The sequence below is a fragment of the Eleutherodactylus coqui genome, chromosome 4 (assembly GCF_035609145.1).
Source record: "Eleutherodactylus coqui strain aEleCoq1 chromosome 4, aEleCoq1.hap1, whole genome shotgun sequence".
Lineage (NCBI taxonomy): Eukaryota > Metazoa > Chordata > Amphibia > Anura > Eleutherodactylidae > Eleutherodactylus > Eleutherodactylus coqui.
The window spans coordinates 116,675,328-116,688,062 of record NC_089840.1 but is presented as its reverse complement, the minus strand read 5'-3'; the positions used below and the strand labels follow the sequence as shown (position 1 = coordinate 116,688,062).

Genomic DNA, 12,735 nt, shown 5'->3' with positions numbered 1-12,735 from the left:
TTAAATTTTAACATTATTAGTCTGTTGGTCCAACCAGTAAGCTCCGAATACATTAGGGGTCCAAATATAGGCCCTTTGTGCTTTCTTTCCTGCTGTCTTGGAGATAACTGCAAAAAAGGTGATTATACCTACCCGATAATCGGGTTTTCAGGAGTCTCCGCGACAGCACCCATACATTCCATGCCAGGAAAAAAATATATATAATTTAGTTTATTAGTATATACCAGTATAAGTAATACTTTTAGTTAAATCTCCTACCCCTGGTGGTTCATTAGAAATCACTGAGGAAGGTGGGAGAGGGGGGAGCTTTTCAACCTTTCTGTGTGTTCCTGTCCTATCAGGAGGAGGTGATCTCAGCTGGTGCTGTCGTGGAGACTCCTGAAAACCTGATTATTGGGTAGGTATAATCACCTTTTTTCCAGAAACTTTTTTTGGCAGCCCAGTTCAAGGTAGCCCATAGTTACCCTTTTCTGACTATATCCAGACTTTCATGATATCTACACAGGATGACATGACTGCTTTATACTGAGTTTTCTACTTATCTGAAAACCCCTCCATAATGATCATGATTGAAATGAATGCCTAATAATACATATTACAATGAGGATTAGACATGGCGTACCTAGTATAAAAAGACAGACCAGCATTTCAGTTAAGCATGCTTTAATATATTTTGGCACAACTAATAATAATTATGCTCTTTACAGTTATAAAGCATTGTATTATATTAAAGAGTTTATCCGAATGCAGGCCACTCGTATTGTCTTTTTTCTAGGTTCTCAGATCTCTTTTCTTCACCTTCCTCCCTTTTCTCTTCATTTTCTTCGTTCTGTTCTTCCTCTTTTTTTCTGTAAGGAGATAGTGTACAATCAATGAAAGAAATTCAATATCAAAATCCCTGTGATTTGAGCTTTAGTTTTAACATGCTCTGCTTAACCTTTCCATTTTCCTCTGCCAGAAATATATTTAGGCTTTTTCTCACCAAAGCAACCCTCCCCCCCCCCCATGCAACCATAACAAAAAAAATATATACAATTGAATTGCATATGTTCTTCATATTAAAACAAATGAGTGTATATATATATATATATATATATATATATATATATATATATATATATAGTAGCAGCCTATGGGGAAGCACTTTAGGCCACAACCAGCATACTGCCTGTGTTTCTCTTTATTTCCTTGCTGAACATAACATAAAGACACTGGTCACCTCCAGTCAACAGAAAATACAAGAAAAAGTCCCTTTTCAAGCCAACAGTCCAGCAGAGTGAAACATAAAAGTCCTTAAATTAGCATGGCAAAGGCCCAGCAAACCTTGGTTTCTGTGTGTTGTGGTGTCTTCAGTTCAGCTCACTTTCAGCTTGTGTCTCTCACACCAGGCAGCTCTGAACATCCCTCTTCACACTGTAGCCTGCACCAATTTATACACCTCACCTGTCTGGCTCAGGTGGAGCTCAGTACCGGTGTGAGGAACCGACCGAGTCTACATCACAGATGCTACTAATGTCCGTGATATGTACCTTCCATCCCACACTACACCTCTCATCCTACTACCATATATATATGTATATTCACTGTAGTACACCGGATAGCCTGTAGAGGTCTGTAGACAGGCATTCAGACTGTAAAGATAACAGCGATTGGGTGAGCGATTGGAGCAACATTAATATTCTTACAAACTTAAAGGGAATCCGGCAGCTGGAACACGCCATCCAAACTGCAACCAGCAAGTCAGCAGACTGATATATAGTTCTATGGGGCAAGATTCAGTAGTACTTGTATTTTATACACTTATATCTCTGCTCATTCTGAGCTGAACAGTCTAGTGGGCGGAGCTATCAGTGATTGACAATTATCTGTGAATATGTGTACATGCAGAGATATAAATGTATGAAATACAAGTTCTACTGAATATCTCCCCATAGAACTATATATCAGTCTGCTCAGCTCCGCCTGCTCTGTAACTGCAGTTTGGACAGCGTGCTCAAGCTGACAGATTCCCTTTGTTTGTAAGAAGATTCAAATTGCCTAAATATGCTCACAAGTAAGGTGGCCACCCATTTTACTAGCAACCGGCCAGGGTAACAAGAGTATAAAAGAAGCGTGAGTTGGGGGCGTCACCTACCACTGAATTAGTGATCATACATTCCAACTTTACAGAAGTTACATCAGGGAATACAGAATTCACTATATTTACATAGGACATGCCAGAAGTAATCTAATGCATCCACAAATAGTGCGCACAACTCTTATCAAACCCTAATGATTACACACCCCACAGTCATACCCCAAAGTGTATTTACACTCTAAACTCAACAAGCAGAAAACCCCAAGATTACAGAACATAAAATAAATACACCTCAACACAGATGTCAGAATAAGTACAGTCTGCAGACTAGACCCCAGAATAAGTACAAACCCATATCAGAAACAAAAGTAAATTATTCAGTGGGACTCCGACCTCTGGGACCCCGAGAATGACTCTGGTTTATTGCTGCAGATACTTCCAAGTTCTTCCTGCACAGTGCTGCCCCCTCCTCACACTGAGCAGGAACTGCAGCGTGGCCCCTTTACTTAAATGGAGCTATACTGCCATTCCCAACCAAGGAGCTTTCGGAAGCACATCTGTGCAGGAACAAACAGAGAAGGGGCTACAACATTACACCACTGTTGCTGCCTCTTCATTCTCAGGATCTGTGGGTGTCTCAGCGGTTGGACCCCATGAAGCAGTATATGACAGCATATCCTAGTCATATACCATCACTGTATGAGATGGGAATAACCGTCTAATACGTTGTATATTATGAGTACTTACTCTTCCTCACAGATGGAAAGTGAGACTAATCCAAGGAAGAGAACAAGGAGAAGAGATTTCTTCAAGAAAGCCATGTTTTATCTGTAAAAATAATTTAATATTGAAAGTTAAAAAAGAAACAAAAAACTTGCTATTATACATTTCACTCTATGCTTACTTTAATTGCTGTATTACTGTCATTATTAGGGCTCATTCACACAGGCATAAACGTTTTTCAGTCTGTAAATGTGTATTCACAGACCGAAAATCACCTGTTCCCTGTGTAATTTCTCCCTCCTGCGCTGTTTTTGTGTTCATTACTCTGCAGAGTATTTATACGTGCAAAACAAAATACAGAAGGGCACATTGATTTGATGTGCAAATACTAAAATGAGTACCCAGCCTCCCTTCATATTCACCCCGTATTTGCATTGGCTCATTCACTTCTAAGACCTATTTCTTTGCATAATACGTTCCATTAGGCCTCCTTCCCACGAACGGATTTCCGCCGCGTAATTCGCGGCGAAAATCCGCTGCGTTGCCCGCAGCTATTAGGTTCTATTGAACCTAATAGCACAATGCTCACGATGCGTAATTCCACCGCGGAATTACGCACCGCGATTTCTCCCGTCCTCACCCGCAGCATGCTCTATTTTCTGCGGGTGAGGACGGGCTGTACGCACTGACGGCTTCCATTGCAGTCAATGGAAGCCGTCCATTCACGCTATCTCCCGCTGTAACCAGCGGGAGATAGCGTGAAAAAACGCTTTCCCGCCCACCGCCGAGCGTCATATGACGCCAAATGACGCGGTCCGGCCGCGTCACGTGACACGGCCGGCCGTGCACGTGACACGGCTGGTGACGCGAGGGCGGTGGGCGGTGACGGGCGGTGACGCGGCGGCGGTGGGCGGGGAAGCGATTTCACGCTATCTCCCGCAGGTAAGTATAGGGGCTCTGGGGGGCGCCGTGACGGGCTTCACAGCGTAATATTACGCGGCGGAGCCCGTCACGCTCGTGGGAAGGAGGCCTTATAGGACATGCTGCATGTTTGTTTATGTGACCAAAAATCTTGCAAAAAATATACGCACCTGTGAGAATGAGTCCTCAGTAGAACATTTTATTACAACAGTCCTGCTCCGCACCCGGCTCACACTCCTATCTCAGACATATACAGTAATAATAGCAACATTCTGGCACATTTCTTCTGAGAACTCTGCATTGTTCTGTTCCTCTGTTGCTCTACTAGGAATTTATGAATAGATTGACAACTGGGGGAGAAGGATATTCTGGGCAAAAATGTTTGACCTATCCTCATGATGTCTCAACAGTTAATCATTGGGGACCCGCTGCTCGGGAACCTCAGCGATCACCTGATTACTGGGTCCACTGTTGGTACAACAGGACGGGCGTGCCTCATATGGGACAGGGGAGGAAGTACCCTAGCTGGCTCCACTTCTATTTAAATCAATGGGAGCTAAAGCAACTATTACACTTCTGCATCAATGGGACTGAAGACAGCTAAGAAACTTTTTTCCCGTCCCCTATAACACATGTACAGCCTGCTGCACTGACAGCAGGCAAGGCAATCAGCTGATCGCCAAGGATCCCAAGTGACGGGTCCTTGGAGATTAGCTAGTTTTTGCCTGGAATACCCATTTAGCAGTTTTGCAGACACACCTTTGACAATGAGATACATAAAAAAAAGCAAAAAAGTATTTAGCATACAAAGCCGCAATACATACCTTGTGATTCAGTAAGTACTGAGTGCAGAATACCGCAGGATCGTTGATTTCTTGGGATGGACATGCTGGTTAATATAGCAGAAACTTGGGGGTGGAATCATAAATTTACAATGACTACACTGCAGGGAAGAGAACTCTGTTTGTTCTTCTCATCCACTGCTTTGTATTGTGGGTCACATTTTTGAAGAACTTTTCTCATGTTTTAGAATTGAAAGATGCATTTTAATATGTTGTGTACATTTGCAAGTACTGTTTGCCGACTCATATGACATTTTTCATGAGTTCATTAACACCTTTGCTGCTGCAGCTCTTTTATGTTTTACTTGATTTTCCTTTTTAACATCCACACTTTCAAAAATCATAACTTTTTTCTTTATTTTTCAGGCAACATGTCTACACAAAGGCTTGTTTTGGGGGGGAAAGATAATTTTTTTAAATGGTACAATTCAATGTACAATATACTATATTACATAATTATAAAATTAGGACAAAATGGAAAAAAAATGCAATTGAGCTATTCTTGAGGGGTTTATGTTTATAGCATAAAAGCACTTTTGCATTTAGTATTTTTCTGATGGTGTTTACTGTGCAGTAAAAATATTGTGATATTTATTATATTATAATATATATTAAAAACTGAACTTTTATGAGTGTAGCGATAGAAAAATATATTTTATTTTATTTATTGTAGTATTCATTTTTATTAGGGCTCGGTCAGACAAGCTTTTTTTTTTTGTACATGAATAGGTACTAAAGATGAGCGAACACGTTCGGCCCCGCCCCTTTTTCGCCCGAACACCGAACTTTGCGAACACCTCGGTGTTCGGGCGAAAAAGTTCGGGGGCCGCCGTGGCAGCGCGGGGGGGTGCGGCGGGGAGTGGGGGGGAGAGGGAGAGAGAGAGGGCTCCCCCCTGTTCCCCGCTACTGCCGCCCGCGCCGCCGCGCATCTCCCCGCCCCCCGGCGGCACCCGGACACTTACGCGCGAACACTGCAGTGTTCGCTAAAGCCGGTGTCCGGGTGCGGATGTGTCCGTAACGGACACGTTCGCTCATCTCTAATAGGTACACAAAAAAAAAATCGCCAGAGACCTGTATAAAAAAATGTGTGACCGAAGCTAAAGACACATCACAGCATAGCAGTGCATTAAGTTATGAATGGCCAAATCTTCATCCCGGAGCAGAGAATTGCCTTGTCCAGCCCACTTCAAGATGCTATAAAATGGGGGCAATTATGGCTGTACTTTATTCAGCTCCTGGTTTTACCTAGATGTGCAAGACTGTTACTGGACTTGGAGACATGTTGTCGGGAGATGATATTCTTTTTGGCTGGTTCCCGTTGAGCATATTTGGGCAGTCGTGTGAGACCCCGGAGGAGGTGCCTAGTGACCTTGCTAGTGACCAACCTAGTACTAGCAATAGTGCTAGGGTGGTCAGGAGGAGGAGGCGGACTAGGAGATTCTGGGTGCATCTGATGGTGTCGCAGCGTGACCGTATTGGGCAGTTTTACTCCTTTTATGAGGACTTGATGCACCAACCGGAAAAGGTCATCTTTTTCTGTCGTTTGTCAGTCATTATGTTCTAAGAATTTCTGGAGGAGGTGCGTTCTGGGATTACCCACAGAGATACCACCACGTGTGAGTTTGCCTGTGCTGAGCAAAGACTCCTGGTCACTCTGCGGTAAGTTCAGATGTGCCTCTATTTTCCATCATGGTTTTATTCTATTTTTGACCTTCTTGTTGTAGGATTTGTATCTTTTACTAGCCATGCTTTTTTAGGCTGCTGCTTTAAGCGCTCCATGCACATGGGCTAATTTGTGACCTATACAGGAAACACTATGAAAGGCTCCATGTACAAATGCACATATGTTTTGCCATTGACGCCCAACCTAAAAGGGCCTAACCAAAAAAAAAGCGTTTGTATTACTGCTATTTTTTGCATGCTTTAATATCCCAAAATCACACTGTGTAGCAAATGCCCTTTTTGGGCCCTTTTCTAATGCCCACCAACGGAACCTGTGTGAATGGAAGCTAAAGGCTGATTTAGCATGTGGGGTTTGGTTTGTACTTTAAGCCGCACCCAAAGCAGTATTGTTGAAATGATGTGGATTATGGCCCATTTACATGCCACACTTCTCGCTCAACATTTGCACCAAATCACTCCTTTGCACTATAATTGTTGTGTTAAATGCTCTCATCTTTTACTCTTTGGCTGAACATTGAATTTTAGGAAAGCATAAAATCGTTAGTTCTGCAGAGTAGATAACAGACCGTTTTGCTGGGTGTGGTGCTGTGTTCTCCTCAAAAAGCTGCTCATTACTTTGTATTCATCTGACAGCAAAGACACATGCGCTGAATGCAGTACTCAGGCCACCTGCTGTTTTCTGCATGCAGCTCCTTTACTGGTGTTTATCTCGTATTCACACGGAAAATCTTATGAAGTCGTGGTTACTTTAGAGATACCAAGGAAAAAAATATGTTCACCATTTTGCATGTTCTTTGCGTTACCCAGGAAACAACACGTGGAGGTAACCATGCGACAATTCCTTTATATAAAACGACATCAGGAAGTGAGAAAATTAGATTATGTACGTAAAATTTGGACACTAGTTCTTTTGCGCTTAGAATTGAATAATCAATTTGAGACCTCTTTACTTTTCCTACTTATGACATAATCAATGCTTGTGCCAAGTTTCATGTTTCTATGACATTGGGAACAGAGAGAATTAGATTCCGTAAGTAAAATTTGCACGCTAATTCTTTTGCGTTAGAATTGAACGATCGAGTTGGGGCCCATTAACTTTTCCTATTTATGACATAATCAATGCTTGTGCCATATTTCATGTTTCTACGACATCTGGAAGTTGGAGAATTAGTGGCGAGTCAGTCAGTCAGTGAGTCAGTGAGGGCTTTCGTCTTTATATATATAGATAGATAATAAATAGAGATGAGCGAGCACACTCGTCCGAGCTTGATGCTCGTTTGAGTATTAAGGTACTCGAGATGAGCACCACGCGGTACTCAGGCAATTCCATTTCCTTCCCTGCATGTTTAGCGCCATTTTCTGGCCAATAGACATGCAGGGAAGGCATTACAACTTCCTCCTGTGACGTTCCAGCCCTATCCCACCCCCCTGCAGTGAGTGGCTGGCGAGATCAAGTGACCGCCGAGTATTTAAAGCGGTCCCGCCTGCGACTCGCCTCAGACACACACTGGGAGAGATCAGGGACAGTGCTGCTGCTGCTATAGGGAAAGTGGTAGTGTAGGTTCCTGCCTTCAAGAACACTAATGGTCCTTCTTAGGGCCACATCTGACCGTGTGCATTACTGTTGTGGCTGGCTAGGAGCAGTTTTGCACAATTTTTTTTTTTTTTGTGCAGGCCATTACAGCTATAGCATGTGCAGGCCATTATAGCTATAGCATTCTCAGTCTGAAGTCTATTTTTCAGAGTATAGGGAAAGTGCTGCTGAGATAGGGAAAGTGGTAGTGTAGGATCCTGTCTTCAAGAACCCCAACGGTCTTTGTTAGGGCTACATCTGACCGAGTGCATTTTACTGGGTGTCTGCTGGGAGTTGTAGTGCTTGCATTTTTTTTTTTTATTAATTCAATTTTTATTGAAGAAATTTTTCAATACAGGGTGTTTCAACATTGAATTCAACATTGCACAGGTACATTTTACATTTTGATGTTACCAAAGCCTTACATCGGGAGGTATATGAAGGTTCTTACCAAATGTATGCTTATGTTACTATATTTACTGATAATATTATTAGCTACGGAAAAAGTCCCCGCAACCCCTTCCCTCGGGCCAGTCTCCAGGCTTTAAGGCTTTATTTTCCGTGCCAGGGTGGGCAGCAACGACCACTCCCCGCGTACGTTCGTGCACCTATGCTTTGCTTTAACTTTACTAATTGTTAGAAGAGAAAAATCGTAATAAGTCCATAAACGATTTTCACTTCTCTGTATGCCAACAGGCTGACTATGATTTAATCACAATGCTTGCTAGCAGAAAAAAAATTGTTGAGGGAGTTATGGAGTTATGATGATAGCAGACTATTGTCTGAGATCCTTAAAAATTATTTGTGTAGTGAAGCTGGGTAAACCAGCTCCAGAAAAAATTAGGGCAGCACCCTTCAGTGGACCTCAGATTCCTTTAAACTTGAGCAGTATGAGCAGGCTGCTCTTTTGGACTGATGCCTCTGCTCCTCTTCACTGTTGAGAGATCAGCGAGGAGGGGGGTGGAGAGGGGGGGGGGAGATGGCTGAAGGTTCGGTCGGGAAAACGGGCTTGACGGAGGGAAGCAGGGAGGTGAGATGAAGTGAATGCTCCCTTGGCTCAGGAGGGACCGCCCGCTGTGTGGAGGGACTTTCTGGAGTCTCCGGTACTCACTTTTTGTGTGACCGCTGTAGCACTCCTTCAGGAGTTCCTCCGTGCGCGCTACTATCTCCTCTCTCCCGAGTGTGGGGTAGAACTGTTGGTTTAAAAATGCCAAAAGATGTCAGAGAACCTCTATGGCACAGGAGCCTAGTTTCAGTGCGTCCTCACACTCTGCAGGCTTGGCCACGCCCCCCGTAGTGCTTGCATTTTACTATAACGCAGCTAGGCCTGTTTGCAGCCATCCGTAATAATTTTTTCTGCCAGGAGTGCACATTAAAATACCGCTCTCAGCGTGAAAGTGCATGCAAATAATTCCATACTTTTTTATACCGTTCTCTGTCTGCAGTGAATTTGCGCACAGTGTAGTTCCACAGCAAATTCTACAAAGAAAGTGATATACACTATACAGCCTCTATCCTTTGTCCAAAAAAAACAAAAGCTCCTTCGTTGGGCTACATATGACCGTGTACATTTTACTGGGTGGCTGCTGGGAGTTGTAGTGCTTGCATTTTACTATTACGCAGCTAAGTCTGTTTACAGCCATCCGTAATAATTAGAGATGAGCGAACACCAAAATGTTCGGGTGTTCGTTATTCGTAACGAACTTCCCGTGATGCTCGAGGGTTCGTTTCGAACAACGAACCCCATTGAAGTCAATGGGCGACCAGAACATTTTTGTATTTCGCCGATGCTCGCTAAGGTTTTCATGTGTGAAAATCTGGGCAATTCAGGAAAGTGATGGGAATGACACAGTGACGGATAGGGCAGGCGAGGGGCTACATGTTGGGCTGCATCTCAAGTTCCCAGGTCCCACTATTAAGCCACAATACCGGCAAGAGTGGGCCCCCCCCCCCCTCCCAACAACTTTTACTTCTGAAAAGCCCTCATTAGCATGGCATACCTTTGCTAAGCACCACACTACCTCCAACAAAGCACAATCACTGCCTGCATGACACTCCACTGACACTTCTCCTGGGTTACATGCTGCCCAACCGCCCCCCCTCCCCCCCACAGCGCACACCAAAGTGTCCCTGCGCAGCCTTCAGCTGCCCTCATGCCACACCACGCTCATGTCTATTTAGAATTGCGTCTGCCATGACGAGGGACCGCAGGCACACACTGCAGAGGTTGGCACGGCTAGGCAGCGACCCTCTTTAAAAGTGGCGGAGCGATAGCCCACAATGCTGTACAGAAGCAATGAGAAATAGAATCCTGTGCCACCGCCATCAGGAGCTGCACACGTGGGCATAGCAATGGGGAACCTATGTGCCACACACTATTCATTCTGTCAAGGTGTCTGCATGCCCCAGTCAGACCGGGCTTTTTAATTCATAGACACAGGCAGGTACAACTCCCTATTGTGAAGTCCCTGTCGACCCACAGCATGGGTGGCTCCCTGGAACCCACTGGCGGTACACAGAAATATCCCATTGCATTGCCCAACACAGCTGAGGTAGTAATGTCGTGCTTAATGCAGGTGGGCTTCGGCCCACACTGCATGCCCCAGTCTGACTGGGGTTCTTTATAAGTGTACAGATGTAGTAAAAACTCCGTGTGCACCTACAGCATGGGTGGGTGCCAGGAAGCCACCGGCGGTACATAGAAATATCCCATTGCATTGCCCAACACAGCTGAGGTAGTAATGTTGTGCTTAACCCTTTCCAATCCAATTTGTATATGGTTTTCCTAGGGGGCTTACTCTTTTTCTGCTGTTATACAACGGCGCTATATGCTGGCTAAAGCCAGTACTGCATGAGCTGACACGTAGGATAGGCTCCGACAGCAGAGAGGCTGGCAATATACAGTAAGAGAACCCCGACGGACGTCTACCAACTACGGAGCTGTACAGCCTTAAACCCTAATGTCTTCACAGGTCACACAGTGGACTGGAAAGGGTTAATGCAGGTGGGCTTCGGCCCACACTGCATGCCCCAGTCAGACTGGGGTTCTTTACAAGTGGACACATGTAGGTTTAACTCCCTGTGGACCCACTGCCTGGGTGGGTGCCAGGAAGCCACCGGCGGTACATAGAAATATCCCATTGCATTGCCCAACACAGCTGAGGTAGTAATGTCGTGCGTAATACAGGTGGGCTTCGGCCCACACTGCATGCCCCAGTCAGACTGGGGTTCTTTACAAGTGGACACATGTAGGTTTAACTCCCTGTGGACCCACTGCCTGGGTGGGTGCCAGGAAGCCACCGGCGGTACATAGAAATATCCCATTGCATTGCCCAACACAGCTGAGGTAGTAATGTCGTGCGTAATACAGGTGGGCTTCGGCCCACACTGCATGCCCCAGTCAGACGGGTTCTTTAGAAGTGTACAGAAGTATTAAAAACTCAGTGTGCACCTACAGCATGGGTGGCTCCCTGGAACCCACCGGCGGTACACAAAAATATCCCATTGCATTGCCCAACACAGCTGAGGTAACGTCAGCTGTAATGCAGGTGGGCTAAAAATTAATTTGATTACACTGTAGGCGAGGGCCCACAAAAATTGCTGTATCAACAGTACTAATGTACATCCCAAAAATTGGCCATGGCCAGCCAAGAGGGCAGGTGAAACCCATTAATCGCTTTGGTTAATGTGGCTTAAGTGGTAACTAGGCCTGGAGGCAGCCCAGTGTAACGAAAAATTGGTTCAAGTTAAAGTTCCAATGCTTTTAAGCGCATTGAAACTTATAAAAATTGTTCAGAAAAATTATTTGAGTGAGCCTTGTGGCCCTAAGAAAAATTGCCCGTTCAGCGTGATTACGTGAGGTTTCAGGAGGAGGAGCAGGAGGAGGAGGAGGAGGAATATTAGACACAGATTGATGAAGCAGAAATGTCCCCGTTTTGGATGGTGAGAGAGAACGTAGCTTCCATCCGCGGGTGCAGCCTACGTATTGCTTACGTATCGCTGCTGTCCGCTGGTGGAGAACAGAAGTCTGGCGAAATCCAGCCTTTGTTCATCTTGATGAGTGTTAGCCTGTCGGCACTGTCGGTTGACAAGCGGCTACGCTTATCTGTGATGATTCCCCCAGCCGCACTAAACACCCTCTCCGACAACACGCTAGCCGCAGGACAAGCAAGCACCTCAAGGGCATACAGGGCTAGTTCAGGCCACGTGTCCAGCTTCGACACCCAGTAGTTGTAGGGGGCAGAGGCGTCACCAAGGATGGTCGTGCGATCCGCTACGTACTCCCTCACCATCCTTTTGCAGTGCTCCCGCCGACTCAGCCGTGACTGGGGAGCGGTGACACAGTCTTGGTGGGGAGCCATAAAGCTGGCCAGGCCCTTAAAGACTGTTGCACTGCCTGGGATGTACATGCTGCTCGATCTACGCACATCCCCTGCAACATGGCCCTCGGAACTGCGCCTTCTGCCACTAGCGCTGTCGGCTGGGAATTTTACCATCAGCTTGTCCGCAAGGGTCCTGTGGTATAGCAACACTCTCGAACCCCTTTCCTCTTCGGGAATCAGAGTGGGCAGGTTCTCCTTATACCGTGGATCGAGCAGTGTGTACACCCAGTAATCCGTAGTGGCCAGAATGCGTGCAACGCGAGGGTCACGAGAAAGGCATCCTAACATGAAGTCAGCCATGTGTGCCAGGGTACCTGTACGCAACACATGGCTGTCTTCACTAGGAAGATCACTTTCAGGATCCTCCTCCTCCTCCTCCTCCTCAGGCCATACACGCTGAAAGGATGACAGGCAATCAGCCGGTGTACCGTCAGCAGCGGGCCAAGCTGTCTCTTCCCCCTCCTCCTCATCCTCCTCATGCTCCTCCTCCTCCTCCTGTACGCGCTGAGAAATAGACAGGAGGGTGCCCTGACT

The 12,735-nt window shown here is 45.6% G+C and overlaps 1 long non-coding RNA gene across 1 annotated transcript; it reads right to left on the bottom strand.

The window, feature by feature from the left end:
• Positions 1–646: 646 nt before the first annotated feature.
• On the bottom strand, positions 647–4,692 carry LOC136624720 (uncharacterized). The gene is made up of 3 exons (XR_010792403.1): positions 4,546–4,692; positions 2,825–2,905; positions 647–848 (listed from the first exon to the last, which is right to left on the bottom strand). It is a non-coding gene; the product is annotated as an uncharacterized lncRNA (long non-coding RNA).
• Between the last annotated feature and the right edge of the window lie 8,043 nt (positions 4,693–12,735).